This window comes from Sorex fumeus, unplaced genomic scaffold (assembly GCF_029834395.1).
Source record: "Sorex fumeus unplaced genomic scaffold, SorFum_2.1 ptg000039l, whole genome shotgun sequence".
In the NCBI taxonomy this organism is placed as follows: Eukaryota; Metazoa; Chordata; class Mammalia; order Eulipotyphla; family Soricidae; genus Sorex; species Sorex fumeus.
Window position 1 is genome coordinate 13,223,567 of NW_026606096.1, and position 15,915 is coordinate 13,239,481.

The 15,915-nt window shown below is 41.4% G+C and overlaps 1 pseudogene; it reads right to left on the reverse strand.

The window, feature by feature from the left end:
* Positions 1–13,424: 13,424 nt before the first annotated feature.
* Positions 13,425–14,693, reverse strand: LOC130028409 (TAR DNA-binding protein 43-like; annotated as a pseudogene).
* Between the last annotated feature and the right edge of the window lie 1,222 nt (positions 14,694–15,915).

The following is a 15,915-nucleotide window of genomic DNA, read 5'->3' on the forward strand; positions in this document are numbered from 1 at the left end:
ATTGAATACATCACAGGTAGCTTTCCAGGCTCTGCAATGCGGGCAAGATACTCTCGGTAGCTTACCGGGCTCTCCGAGAGGGGTGCAGGAATTGAACTTGGGTCCGCCATGTTGGCTGCGTGCAAGGCAAACGCCCTACCGCTGTGCTATCGCTCCAACCCGAGTTAAGCATAAAAAAATATTTAGGTTGGAATAGAATCTTACACTATGTAAGAAAATTAACTTAGAATAGGCTAGACCGTGATATTAGAACTGAAACCATAAAATGGAGAAAAAGATGTATAAGCATGCCTTCATGATATTGACTTCAGAAGTTCCCAATGATTCAGCTCTACTGACAAAGAAAACAGAGAAAAATAAACAACTTAGCATTCATTACATTGAAAAGTGTTCTGGTATTTCTTCAGATGGTTGGTGATATTCCAATGCCTAGAGGAAGGCTGACAGAGAAAATTATGTTTTATTGATATAAATATATAATAAAATCCGAATTAAATTGTTTTCTTTAAAACCATAGTTTGCAAGAACTTACGAATAATGATGCTAGAGATTGAACCCGGGTTGTCCACCTCTAAGACAAGCACCTTACCTACTATACTCCCGCACCAGTTCCTGAGCCTTGCCCTGTAGAGGAGAAAAAAATAAGCAGAATTCATCAAACTACAATGCGTATGCACTGAGAAAGAAACTATCAGTAAACAAAAACATGTTCTACGAAATAGAAAAAAAATTCACACATCACACATCTGACATAGAACTAGCATCTAAATTACTACTATAAAGAACTCACAAAATTCAGCAATAAAACAAATAACCTCAGGGGCTGGAGTGATAGCACAGCGGGTAGGTTGTTTGCCTTGCACGTGTCCGACCCATGTTTGATTCCCAACATGCCATATGGCCCCCTGAGCACCGCCAGTAGTGATTCCTGAGTGAAAAGCCAGAAGAAACCCCTGTGCATCGCCAGGTGTGACCCCAAAACAAAAAATTAAAAAATATAAAGAAGAAAATAAGATAACTGGGTGCTTCTACAAAACCTATGGAGATCCAGAGTAGGTGAATATGTGAGGCTTCCTTCAAAGAACAGAACAGTGCATATTGTTTGCTATTATGGGCTTCATCTGAAGATGTCATCATTACCTCTCTTCTCTTTTTAATGTTGCACTTCCTTAGGCATGATATGCCCCTAAGGTGAGTACCAAAACTAACGGATATCTGCAACGTCATGCAACCTGGCAGAACGCACTGCCAAGGACTAAGAGACTGCGTCTGTGTTCAAAGGTGAGAACAGAGAACCTGCCTGCCCTATAGGTAGGAAGCAGCACGATGCAGGATTTTGTGCAAGCCAAGCCTCCAAGCTCCCTGCCATTTGCTCCATCCTCCCTTTGGACCTCACTAATGAAAGTCAAACCAAAGATAGCATGACCAAGAATTTCAGGAGGGCAGTCCCAGAGGCACACGACTGTTTCAGTTAACTTGTTTAGACTGGATTTGTTGGAGACGAACTGCAAAATTGAATGTTTCTGTGAAAAGTGTCCTCAGGAAGTGTTGGCAAAAATACCTCATAGGAAAATAAAGAAGCAATGTGGGGGGAAAAATGAGTGATTCCTGAGTGCAAAGCCAGAAGAAACCCCTGTGCATCGCCGGGTGTGACCCCAAAACCAAACCAAACAAATAAACAAAAACAAATAACCTCATCCAAACAGAGGGGAGAGGAGTTGGGCAAATATTTTTCCATAAAAGATATAGAAATGGCCAATAGGAACATAAAATGAAGTGTTAATTATCATCAGGAATTATCTAGGGAACGTAAATAAAAATGACAAAAATATCACATTACACCAGTGAGGATAGAACATATGAAAGCACCAAGTGCTGATGGAGTTGTAGAAGCAAAAAGAATAAAGAAAAAAGAAAACCCCCAATCCTTCATTTTCTCTTGTTGTTTGCTGTTAGGGATGGAGAACTCTCTTGGTGCTCAGGCCATACAACTGGTTATGTGCTCAGGAGTCAATCCTGGTGAGGCTTGGGTTGGGGGTTTGAGGGAGGACGTAGATTGTGCAGGGGCTTGCATTGGTATAAGTTGTTGGCAAGGCTAGTACCTTACCCCCGCTACCATTTCTCTGGCCCCAACCTTCTCTTTTTGAAGTGAAAAAATACTGGTTCAGCCTTCCTGAAAAGGCCATGGAGATTTCTCAAAAAGATCTGCCATATGATTCAGTGATTACACTCATATCTCTTTCCAAAAACGTACAAAAACACAATTTGAAATGCGATATGCATACCTATGTTCATTGTGGTGCTTTTTTTTTACCACAATCTGAATACAACGTAGTATTCAATAGCAGATGAGCAGAAAAAGAGAATATGAAAATGTATATTAATACAGTACGTTTACCTCTCAACTGTCAGAAATTATGAAAATGTGCCCTTTTCTTCAACATGGATGGAACCAGAGGGTGCCAATATCATCACAATGAGTCAGAAAGAGAAAGTAGAGTCTGTACAATCTCATTCATTCCTGGTATATAAACCTACAAGCATGTGAATAGCAATTTTTAATGAAAATAAACCCTCAGGCTTTGATGAAATAAATTTATTTTCCATGACTGTCCATTTATATTCAGGTGCAAAATCATCTATGTATAGTATGAAGTCTGACACCACTGGGTATGCCATAAAATTATAGGTTTAGTACAGAATTATATATTGTATATATTTACCTTTGAAAACAGTGATTTAAGTATTGTTAATTATATGGTTTCTTGCGTATAAAGTTTTAAATCATATACATCACTAGAGTGTCCAATTTCCTCCAACCTCTATGAGAGAGAAAGAGAGAGAAAGAGAGAGAGAGAGAGAGAGAGAGAGAAAGAGAGAAAGAGAGAACTCTGACTTTATTTTTCACATCTATTTCATTCTTTTTTGGGTGGGGCATATCTAGTGATGGTCAGTTCTTATTCCTTCTTGGTTTTACACTGATCACTTGTAGTGGCCTCAGGAGTCTATATTATGTGCTAGGAAGAAGACCCATGTGCACAGTAAGCATGTCACCGACTGTACTTTTGCTCAGACCTCAAGTATTCTGACTTTAAGGTCGCAATGTATGATGCCCTCTTAACTACATGGAATTTAAATGTGCATAATCCAGAAATACATATAGCATTCTTATCAAAGTACCAAGCTTTACCTTTTACAACACAATTATAACTGATTATTTCTCCTATTAAAGCTACTTCATGATCCTCTATCACTATTTAATGGCTCAGGCGCACCTAAGACAATTGATTTCTTTTCCTTCATGTGTTTCTAGGCTGATTTCATGAAATACCATATGCTTACATGTTTATATAGCATTAACCAGAACTTTATCACAAGACCACACTCAGATAAAAGGCATACTGGAAAAAATAATCCAACCTGATCAGTAAATAGGCACTGTCACTGTCATCCCGTTGTTCATCGATTTGCTCTAGTGGGCCCAGTAACTTTGTGAGACTTGTTACTGTGTTTGGCATATCAAATACTTCACGGGTAGCTTGCCAGGTTTTGCCGTGTGGGCGAGGTACTCTAGATAGCTTGCTGGGCTCTCCGAGTGGCGCGGAGGAATCGAACTCGGCTCTGCCTTGTTGGCTGCATGCAAGGCAAATGCCCTACCTGCTGTAATTATAGCAAAGTACGTATACATTTCAGAGGAGGAGATATTGAAGTTTAGAAGCATATTTAACAATTCTACCACATCAACTCAAAACAAAATTTTTTCTTACCTTAACTATTAATAAGACCATTAATATTTTTCACCAAAAGCTTTGTCTTTGTTAAGATCATTACCAAAAAATGGGGAGAGAAAGATAGTTTAGCAAGTAGGCACTTGCGTTAGATACTTTAGCAGGCAGACACTTAGCTTGCACATGGTTCATGTAGGTTCAATCTCTCATACCCCATATGTTTCCTAAGCACTGCCAGGATTGATCCGTGAGAGTAGAGCCAGGTTTGAACCCTGAAAACCACTAGGTATGACCCCAAAACAAAAAATTAAAAAATATAAAGAAGAAAATAAGATGACTGGGTGCTTCTACAAAATCTATGGAGACCCACTGTTGGTGAATATGTGAGGCCTCCTTCAAAGAACAGAACAGTGCATATTGTTTGCTATTATGGGTTTTATCTGAAGATGTCAACATTACCTCTCTTCTCTTTTTAATGTTGCACTTCCTTAGGCATGATATGCCCCTAAGGTGAGTACCAAAACTCACGGATATCTGCAACATCATGCAACCTGGTAGAACGCACTGCCAAGGACTAAGAGACTGTGTCTGTGTTCAAAGGTGAGAGCTGAGAACCTGCCTGCCCTATAGGTAGGAAGCAGCACGATGCAGGATTTTGTGCAAGCCAAGTCTCCAAGCTTCCTGCCATTTGCTCCATCCTCCCTTTGGACCTCACTAATGAAAGTCAAATCAAAGATAGCTTGACCAAGAATTTCAGGAGGGCAGTCCCAGAGGCACACGACTGTTTCAGTCAACTTGTTTAGACTGGATTTTTTGGAGACGAACTGCAAATTGAATGTTTCTGTGAAAAGTGTCCTCAGGAAGTGTTGGCAAAAAAACCTCATAGGAAAATAAAGAAGCAAAGTGGGGGGGGGGGGGGGAAGGAATGATGTGACATCCTAAACATTTTCGGAAGAACCCTGTCTCACTATGTTCAGTTGATCTCTATGTCAGTTGGTTATACCTCCAAGGTATCCTCACAAAAATGTAAAACAGTTTGCTGGTCTTCAATTTTGGGATGGTGTGTAAGAACATACATTCTCAGGTTTCCCAGCAGCATGCCGGTGTTCACTTGGACTGGCAGATAACATTTTTGTGGAGGAGAAGGAAGTACTGGTTGTAGGAGAGAACACAAAATCTGAACCATCGTTGCACTAAAGAATGATAAAAGGTACAAGGGAATGAAGTCCCAATGCCTGTAATGGTTACAGTGCCATAAATATCCCACACTGAGAGGCTTCACTTAGACTACTTTCCACCATAGGTATTTTCAGACAGTTGGAAACACTGAAAAGTTATTTGACGGTTACATCTACACTGTGGATATTTGTACTTCTCCTTCAAGGCAAAGATGGGTAGTATCAATAAGAGAAAGAATTTCTATGAACTGACCAAAGAACAAATTTAATTGAACCAAACAAGATGACATTTCCATTCAAATAAGCTATTCATGGGTCTTCAAGATATTCGCTTGTTCTTGTTATGAGCCACATCTGGCAAAATTGATAATGGGGATATGAAGTAAGGATGATGGAAGACACTGCATGCATAAGTACATGTGCAATTTTCTGTTGAGTAAATATAAATTTAATTCAGTTTTAAGCAGTATTCCTCTGAGTATTATTATTCTGGGTCTGTATCTTTTCTCTAATCCATTCTACTTAAAAGATATTAAGCAAAACAGAAGAATATTTAGATTAATCAAAAAGTTCAATATTGATCTACATTTGTTTAGTACCACACGCCTTATTTATTTACATTCATGAAATGAATATCTATTTAATATTTTGTGTCTGTGTTCTGGGAAAATGTCTCAGTTATATTCTATATGGCTTCCAATACAAATACGTCCTTTACCTAATGTCTTATATTATCCAGAGATATTTCATTCATTGTTTCCATTGACATCCTGTTCAACCTTTATATATTCACTCACTATAACTTCCCCATCCCATTATATAATGCCCAAAAAATGGGTACACTGTTGAATTAGATCATACCCAAAGTCACTTGCAACTTCATATTATATATTGTTATAAAGAATAATTTTCTAAAGAATTAGTACCGTTTCAAATCAAGTGGACCTTTGTCATAATGCTTAGATGTCATGATCTTTATCATTAAAATTTTTCAAACAGTATCTAAATATTTATGTATTTAATTGATGATGACTAGAAGGGAAGAAGAGATGGAATAAGTGGTGTGGAGATGGATATAATTCCTCCTTTGGTGGTTTGCATGCTGTACTATATACATTTGTCAAATTACATACTTGCATCTGTAACAAAGAATGTTATAAACATATCACCTCAGTTAAATATTGAAGAGTTTGAAAAGATGAAACCTGCATTAGAAAGCGAGGTGGTTGAGACACCTTTAAGAGTTAATTTCAATTTCTAAAGTAGAAACCTAATATGAAAAATAATAAAGTAGAAATGAAAAGTAAAGAAAGGTGAATTACTTGGATTGTTTTTTTATGGTCTAAAATGGGTCTAATTTAGGAAATTAATGGAGTAACAAAACAAACCTGTGTTTCTGGATGGCAAGACAACTGATTGGAAAAATCATTTTCAGAGAAAAGCCTGGAAGTAAAAATTGGAGATCTAAGTATTGCTAGTCAAATAAAAATTTAGACAAATTGAAAAAAAATATGGATTATGCTTGAATCTTTTTTGATCCCATGCCCTGCAAAGCATCTTTGGTGTTTCATCTTTTTATTTTATTTCTTTTTTTTTCCATTTTTTAAAATTTTCATTAGTTAAACACAATGAGGTACAGTTGTAGATTTAAAATTTTTTGTGCTTGGATTTCAATTATACAATGATCAAATACCCCTCCCTCCACCAGTGCCCATTTTCCACCCCAATGGATAATATCCCTCCCACCCCCATCCCCATCCCACCCTGCCTCTGTAGCAGGGCATTCCCTTTTGTTCTCTCTCTCCTCTTGGGTGTTGTGTTCTGCAAAAGAGGCATTGAGTGGCAAATATGTTCAGTCCAGAGTCTACTTTCAACAAGCATCTCCCCTCCTGGGAAGATCCTCCAAACACCCTTTATTTGGTGCTCCCTTCTCTATCTGAGCTGCCCTTTTCCTAGAATGCCCAGCTGGCCTCTAAGCTATGGAGTAATCCTCCTGGTGCTGATCTCAGCTATTCTTGGGTATTAATCTCATATTTTGTTACTTTATATTCCCCAGACAAATGCAATCTTTCTATGTCCATCCCTCTGTTTTTGACTCATTTTGCTTAACATGATACTTTCCATGTTGTACCACTTGTATGTAAATTTCATGACTTCATCTTTTCTAACAGCTACATAGTACTCCACTGTGTAGATGTACCAGAGTTTCTTTAAACAGTCATCTGTTCTTGGGCACTCAGGTTTCTTCCAGTTTCTGGCTATAGTAAGGAGTGCTGCAATGAACAAACAAGTGCAGATGTCACTTCGACTATACATTTTTGCCTCTCTGGGATATATTCCCAGGAGTGGTATTGCTGGCTCAAATGGGAGCTCAATTTCTAATTTTTTGAGAATCGTCCATATTGTTTTCCAAAAGGGCTGAACCAGTCCGCATTCCCACCAAAAGTGAAGGAGTGTTCCTTTCTCGCCACATCCACGCCAGCATCAGTTGCTTTTGTTCCTTTGAATGTGGGCCAGTCTCTGAGGTGTGAGATGGTATCTCATTGTGGTTTTGATCTGCATCTCCCTTGATTAATGATGTAGAACGTTTTATCATGTGCTTTTTTGCCATTCTGATTTCTTCTTTGAGAAAGTTTCTGTTCATTTCATTGCCCCATTTTTTGATGGGGTTGGATGTTTTCCCAGGACCCGGCTTGCTCGCATGGTTGTCTTTCATCTAGTGTTCTGCTAATCCTATTCTGGATGACTTCAGATCAACACACTCATGTTATTCAATAAACTCCTGTCTTCACTGAGCTTTTTCCCTTCTGCCTTAGTACTTAGTTCTTCTTCTTCTTCTTTTTTAAATCCTCCTAATCTATTTCATTGCCTTTTCTGTATAATCCAAGTATCTTAAAATGAAAAGAAAATGAATTTCTCATGAGATGTCTGGCACTGGAACAAAGTGTATTTTTTTTAGAAGACCAACAGTTATATAAATAAAAATATCAAACAGAAATTCAGTATCAGAATCGATAATTCAATAATTTCTCCTTTACTGCCTTGACAATTTCTAGTGACTGCTTGAAGATATTTATGATGCTTTTATCTCAGAAATCATTGAATCAAATTTGGTATAAATCCTGCAGCTGAAATGTGCTCAGTCTAGCTGCCAATCACATATCTGTCAGACACATGAGTGATATGGATAATGTTTGTCATGAATGGTGCATCCCCACTGACTAATACCAGTCAAGTAAGCCCCTTTCTCATATTTCTCTCTAGGACCAGGAGGCCACTAAGGCAATTAATTACAGCCTACACAGCAATGTAAAAGCCAGGAACTTTGACAATAAAAACCATTTCAGCAGTATATCCCTTGTTTTCTGGAATAGTCAATGGAAGTGAAATTAAAAGGAAATGAAAATAACATGTTAAGGGTGTTGAAGCAATAGTACAGCGGGGTAGGGCGTTTACCTTGGATGCGGCTAACCTGGGTTCGATTTCTGGCATCCCATTTGGTCCCCGGAGCACCACCAGGAGTAACTCCTGAGTGCAAAGCCAGGAGTAACCCCTGAGCATCGCTGGGTAAGAACCAAAAAGGAACAAAAAAAAAAAAAGAAAAGAAAATGACATGCTCAGGATTTGCCCTTAAACAATTAAAGATCACTTGGTCGACAAGCCTTTATATTAGTCTTTATTTTTTTATTTTCATTTTTATATCAAAGTCTTTAACAATAATATGGTGAATTGGCTACTCAGTTGTAATTTTTCTATTATTTTATCACCTGTAAAGAAGTTTAGGTAATCAACTATTTTCATCAACCTCATTTGAGACTAAGAACTCCCTTTTGTTGACTGATTAATGGCAGTGTATGAAGAGACGATTAGCTGTAGTTGGGCAGTGGTTCTGTATCTCCCTCACATTCTAGTTTTATATACTCTGCTGTGGCCCCTACTACCATTCGCTCCACACTGATTGAGGCCAGTGATTAGTGGCAGAGAATAGGAGCTGACTTCCCACAGCCAAGCACCACTCCTAACCATGCCCTTACCCTTCACCCTCTGACTTTCCACAGCCAAGCAGCACTCCTCACCGGGCCCTTACTCTTCACCCTCTCTCTTTCTTTCATCTCAGTCCAGCGCCAACTCTACGACTTCCTCCCCTTCACCCACCTTTCCTGATGAGGCTGAGATCTGCTCCCCCTGAAACAAGAACAAAATTTCATTCTTAGTCTTCTTAAGTGGAGGATTCTCTGCATCTCTCTGCATTTTTAAGATGGTTGTTGGGGTTGATTTGCTGTCCAAACATCAATTCTTTTCCCATTCTTTGCCAGCTGGCTATGCTACTCTCATCTCCTGCTCACGGCTGTTATGTGGTGGTTTGGAAACAGCCTTACTCACTGGACTGGACTATCAAAACTGTGGCATGGTTTTGCTCTCCAGCATCTGCTATCATCAATAAAACTTCATTATCCTTGTCGTTGACTCACCTAATATCCTAGACTTTTGGTTTTGTGATCTCTACTCTACCTTAGCAATCTGATACCTGTGTCATTTCCTTTCTCCAAATGCTGGATCTGCTGAAATAATCAACGCAGACATTCCCTCTCTGACAAATCTTTTGGTCTTTTTGGTTTGCTGGTTCAAAGACTTCCAACAACCCTGTGCTGTGACAGTACCTGATTTTCCTGTCCAAATTTGTACCTGTCCTCTTCTGTCCATCAGCTTCCTCCTGTCCTTCTCCTCTCTCCTTGATACCTAATTTTATTCATTCTCTAAAATTTTGACTCTTTAATTGAAACTTTTTGTATATCCATGATGTTATGATGTTATATGAACCCAACCATTCTCCTTTCTAGCTTGGGCATAAGCATAACATTATGCAATTGAAAATTGCACTGACAAAGATAGTTGGAAATGATCACTCTAAGAACTGCTGGCTGAAAATAGGTAAAAGAACAAATAGGATAACCTCTCAGTATCTGTGTTTCAAACCATAATACCCAAAAGTGGGGAGGGGGATAGATGGGGGGAAACAGACAGAGACAGAAAGATATGGGGAAAAACAGGCAAAGCGAGAAAGAAGGAAATTGCCAGCTGTAGAGAGAGGCTTGTGGGGGAAGAGTGACGGGAGGGAAACTAGGGACACAGGTGGTGGGAAATGTACACTGGTGGTGGGATTGGTGTTGGAACACTGTTTGACTGAAATCTGACCATAAATGGCTTTTCAACTCTTTATCTCTTGGTGATTCAATTAAAGAAAGAAGAAAAGAAAATGCATAACTAGACAGGTTGTTATTATGAAAAAAATCAAGGCACTGATTCCAACTGTCATTGAACACTTGCCAGAGACCTTATCAACGTTGTTTGGTTGTTATTTGTTTTTATTTTGGGGCATCACCTGGGTATGCTCAGGCCACTCCAGGCTCCGTGCTCAGAGATCACTGTGCTTGGGTGATGATATGTGGTGCTGTGAGCAAACCAGGATCAGCAGTGTGCCAGGCAGGCGCCTACCCTATACAGTCTCAAGCTTTTAATCCAAGTTTTAAAAGTTAAATTCTGCTGTTCTACTTTAGTGATTGTGAAATCCATTCGTTTTTCCCCTGTGTCTTTTTCAGGAGGTGGTCTGGCCTCCCAGCTCAAAGCTGTAAAACTTTGACATCTTTCAACCTAAAGAAACTGTCTGGAGCTAAACCCACCCACCCTATCCTCTCCAACCCAATGTTTCATCAAAGGCATAGTTCTTTTGTCTGTGTCAGCTGCTTCCCCTTCCTCAGGTAGCCTTACTCAGATATCTCTAGGCATTATTTGTCAGTGTTCTTTGTCAACCATATCTTCTCTACTTGGTCTATAGACTCTTTTAAAGGCTCTGTCATATCAGTTCTTTAATTGCACTTTCACTACATTCTCTTTCTAGACAACCTCCTCTCCTTTCTATCTGTGTTATGATATCTGTGTGATGATAACTACCAAGACATTATGGGAAATTATTCCTCCTCCATCCAAGGTGAAACAGTATATCTAACTTTTACCCAGACCTAACTTGCATAATTTAGGGTCACCTCAATCATATGTGAAACATGTAATCCTTTTCATCCCCTCACATATCAATTAAAGTTTCAACTTCTGTATTTTTATGGATTTGAAACCACAAACCACCTAATTGTCTCAAACCAAGAATCTGGTGGTTACCTTCACCTTCTAGTTGTCCTTCACCCATTCTAAATAAATCATATGCAAAGTCTTATTCATTACTCTTTGGTATCTCAAATTACAGTCTTATCTTTATTTCGGTTAGTCTTTGGTCCAACTACTATTACAAATCTTTGAGATAACTTGAGAATATTAGTGGGCTTATTACGTACACTTTTTCTTCTTTCTTTCTTTCTTTCTTTCTTTCTTTCTTTCTTTCTTTCTGCCTTCTTTGGCTGAGGAATAGAAAAAAAGAAAGTGGCTTACATATAATGTGAAAAATTCACTGAGACTCCTAGATGTAATCAATGTCTCAATTAAAATTTAGAACATTTCTATTATTCAGAAAGTTCTTTTGTATGCTTTTCTAGTCATTCTTTGCCCAAATAATCCTAGACTGGAGCAAGTAGCCTGGGTTATTATACCATAATCTGTTTTGCATTTTTATGTATTTCTAATTACAAAGTATGCTGCCTTGTGTCCAGTATAAGGTTTATAGAATCCCAGGGGCTGGAGCTATATAGTGCAGCTGCCCAGGGTTCAATTTCCAGGACTCCATGTGGTCACCAAGTCACCACCAGGAGTGGTCCCTGAGCACAGAGCTAGAAGTAAGCTCTGAGCCCCAACACTAAAATGAAAGAAAAGAACATAAAAGTATTTATAGAATTCCATGAATAATTCTTTTGTATCAGGGAGAAGCATTCTATTACAGGGATTTATCACAATTTGTACACTAACCAGTGGATAAATGTTTGGATGAGTTCCAGTTTCTCTAAAGCTGATGTGTATTTTTATACAGTTTGTGTATACATATGCTGTCATATCTTCTAGGGAGAAATACAAATGGAGTTGCTAAGTATGTAAGTACATTTAATTTTCTAAGGAATTTGCCACCATCACATTTGCTGCCTATTTATGAGGATTCCAGTGGCTTGCATTCTCACCAACTATAAAATTATTGGACTTTTAGATTTTAACCTTGAACACTTTTTTATTTAAATCAGTTTTATTTCAGAATTTCCAACATTGGCAACTCTTATAAAAGCATCCAAGCACAGGGTACAAGACCGCCAACCGCATCCTCGGGGTGGGCAGGCCCCAGGATCGCTCCCCCCCCCCCCCCCCACTGGCGACTCCGCTCCGAGACTCCTGTACAGCACGTAAGCTCAGCTCACCAGCGCCAGGCCACATGACCACACCAACAGATCAGGAGCAGGAGAGGACACACACCATACAGCATTCACAGCAGTTGACAAGGGGGCGGGGCATACCAGTATCGTGTCACTAACACATTCAGCTAACGTTGGTTTGCTAAGAGCAAGACTCACTTCAAGTCTTCCAACAGACGTGTATGTCCTTTGAATGCAAGAAACATTCGTACGTATGTTATCTGCTACCATGGCTCTCCGCACACTCTCGCACCAAAGCCACAGGTTGAGAGACACATCTCGCCCAGTTAAAGAATCTCCATTATGCACCACCAAGTCTCTGCACACGCTCTCCTGTCCTCGCTCATACCAGCGTCTCATGCCCCGGCACCACCATCAATCCCACACAAGGTTTCAGAAGTTCAGACAGCCTTCTGGTTCACAGCACAGCCTTGCCGTCACAGCGTTGATCCGACTCCAGGAAAGAAAGAGTAGCAGATAAAAATGGGACACCCACCGTCAGAGACGAAGCCTGTCGGCGTGGGGACGAGCTCTTGCGTGCGTGGGCAAAGCAGCGGACGGAGCCCGACGGCGCAGTGAGTACAGCACTCCTGTCAGTGAGTGCTTCTTCCACAGACATTTGAAATGAGATGAACTGCAGAGATTAAATGAAGGCTTCATATCGTACTCTCGCATATGAGGGGAGACAAGCGTTAAGAAATTGAACAGAAAGAAAAGAACCAAACATTGCAACACCACGATCTCCAGGGACCTTCCTACGGAGAAAATCTGTATGGTGGGGTTCAAATTAAAATGAGGAGGAAAGACTGCAGCTCTAACCAATGGGTTCCACTTTGAACATGCAAATAATTCAGGTGACAAGTCCAGGGATAAAATAATTACAGGAGAAGCCTCTTGATAGCAATTGTGGTGTTGGTTTACCTGTCAGGCTAACAGCAGTTCACTTTCAAACACTCAAGAGTTCAACCCGTTATGTAACAAAACTTAGAAAATTCCTTTAGCTTTTCTTCTTTTTCTAAATGAAAGATGTCAAAAATACTCCTGAATATACTCCACACCGAAAAAAAAACAATTTTGAAAATTCTTAGTGCGTATGTATCTTACAATATATTTACGATGAGTTTAGAAAAATTTGAATTCCCACCAGTCTCTAGCGTCTAACTGACCAGCCCAGCCTACATGCCCCAGCCCGACGACTTCGAGTCCATGCTGGAGCTGAAGTCCATGCATTGAAGCCGCTACCGGAGCCCGCATTGGAGGCCGACCCCCACCCGATGGCGGCGCCTGAGTTGGAGCCGCTGTACGGGTTGTTCCCGGAGCCGAAGGCCTGGTTGGGCTCCCTCTGCATGTTGCCCTGGCTCAAGTTGTTCCCTGACGGGCCCGACTGGTTCTGCTGACTGGCCAGCATCCCCATCATGCCCCAGCTGCTCTGCAAGGCGGCCTGGGCCGTGGCCCTCATGGTCGGGTGGATGCTGAAGGCGCCGAAGTTCATCCCGCCCCCCATGTTGCTGCTCTGCTTGTGGCCCAGCCCCGCCCCGCCGCCCCGGCTGTTCCCGAACCCGCCCTGGTTCCCAAAGCCACCCGGATTACCACCAAATCTTCTACTTCTCTCTAACTGCCTATTGCTATTGTGCTTGGGCTCCACATTGCAGATATGCACGCAGAGGATGCCTTTGATGATCAGGTCCTCGCCACACAGGGACTGGGCCACCTGATCATCTGCAAATGTGACGAAGGCAAACGCCCCCCCCCCCCCCCAAGGGCTTGGGGATGAACACATCGACCACCTCCCCGTACTGGCAGAAGACCTGCCGCAGCTCGTCGGCAGTCAGGTCCTGGGTGCAGCGGCCCACAGACACCTTCCTGCTCCTCAGAGGCTCATCCGGGCTTTGCTTAGAATTTGGAAGTTTGCAGTCACACCACCGTCCATCAATCATGTGTCGCTGGGACATCACCTTCACTTGGGTCTCATACTCCGTGAACCGCACAAAGCCAAACCCTCTTTTGGTGACCAGTCTTGATATCTTTTTTTTACCTGGACCATGAGGACCTCCCCGAAGGTGCTGAAATACTCCTTGAGGTCCTGCTCGGTGGTCTTCCAGGGCAGGCCGAGCACGATGGGGTCAGACGTCTTCTGCACGGCCCTTTTCACCTTCACCTCCGACGAAGCATCAGACTACTCCATGTTCCTTTTGTCATCTTTGGGGTAGTTGACCACGTAGTCCCGGTTGCCCCAGCCCACGTCGGGCGCGTGCAGGATGCCCTCCACCAGGCGCGCGCACGCCACGCATGCACTGCGACACGGGGTTCCGGTAGCGCAGGCTGCAGGCGCCCGGGAACTGCGCCGTGACCGTGGACAGCAGCACGGTGCCATCGTCCTCCGACGGGATCTCGACGGGCTCGTCGTTCTCGTCCTCCTCCGTGACCCGGATGTACTCGTACATCTTCGCCCGCTCGGCGTCCGCTAGGTCGCTCGGAACACAGGAGGCGGCGCACGCAACGACAGCGCCCACGACCGCTCGCTCTCGGCTCGCACTAACCTTGAACACTTTGATGTATTTATTATTCATGTATTTCTATATTCTTCGTGACATCATATTCAAGTATTCAAGTATTTTACACATTCTTAAATCGAGCTCTTTGGGTTCACCAATGTCTTCTATTTTGCATAATTTTTAAATTGGATTTAATTGAAATGTCATCTTGTTGTGGGACTAGACATCTATGTGCTTTTGAATACATTAGAAAGGAATTGGTGGGACCAGAGAGATAGACAGCAGGTAAGGCACCCTACTTGCACACGGTCAACTCAGGTTCCATCTCTAGCACCCTATATAGTTCGCCGAGCCCTGTTAGGAGTGATCCCTGAGCCCAGAGCTAGGAGTAACCCCTGAACAGAGCTGGGTGTGGCATCCCACCTCAATTAAAAAAAATTGAAAAGGAAAGCAATTGGCAAGAACTAGGCTTAGAATTTAGAAAAGAAAAACATTCACTGAGGAGTTAAAAATACCCCTCCCCCCACAAAAAGAATTAGAACGATATGTTTTGCTGACTGCATTTGGAAGAGATTGATAAGAAAGAAATTGACTTTGATGCCGTAGAGAAAAGAGATGAGAGTGACTTCTTAAGTTTCCTTTCTGTCATTTTTTTATAGCCATTTACCCTGATTTACTTTACTGTTTGGACTGATTTTCTTCAATCAACCCAAAGCAGCTGCTTACTTTAGAAAGCAGAATATGTGGGAAAACATTTCAGTTCCATCATGCAATTAGTAATGACAACAAATCCAGCACTTTTGTCAGGTATGATCCAATGCTGAGGTAAGCTAGCATATGAGCACACTAAACAGAAATGATGGCCACTCAATACCTTGGTTGCAAATCACAATACCCAAAAGGAGAGAGAGAACAAAAGGGAAAGCCCTGTCACAGAGGCAGGGTGGAGAGGGGGAGGGGGTGGGAAGGTGGGAGGGGTACTGGGATCATTGGTGGTGGAGAATGGGCACTGGTGGAGGGATGGGTAACCGATCATTGTATGACTGAAATGCAAAAATGAACGTTTACAAGTATGTAACAGTATCTCATGGTGATTCACTAATAATAATAATAATAATAATAATGAATGGCTTCTTCTTCCTGGGTCTCCTGTGCTCATTTCAAGAACAGT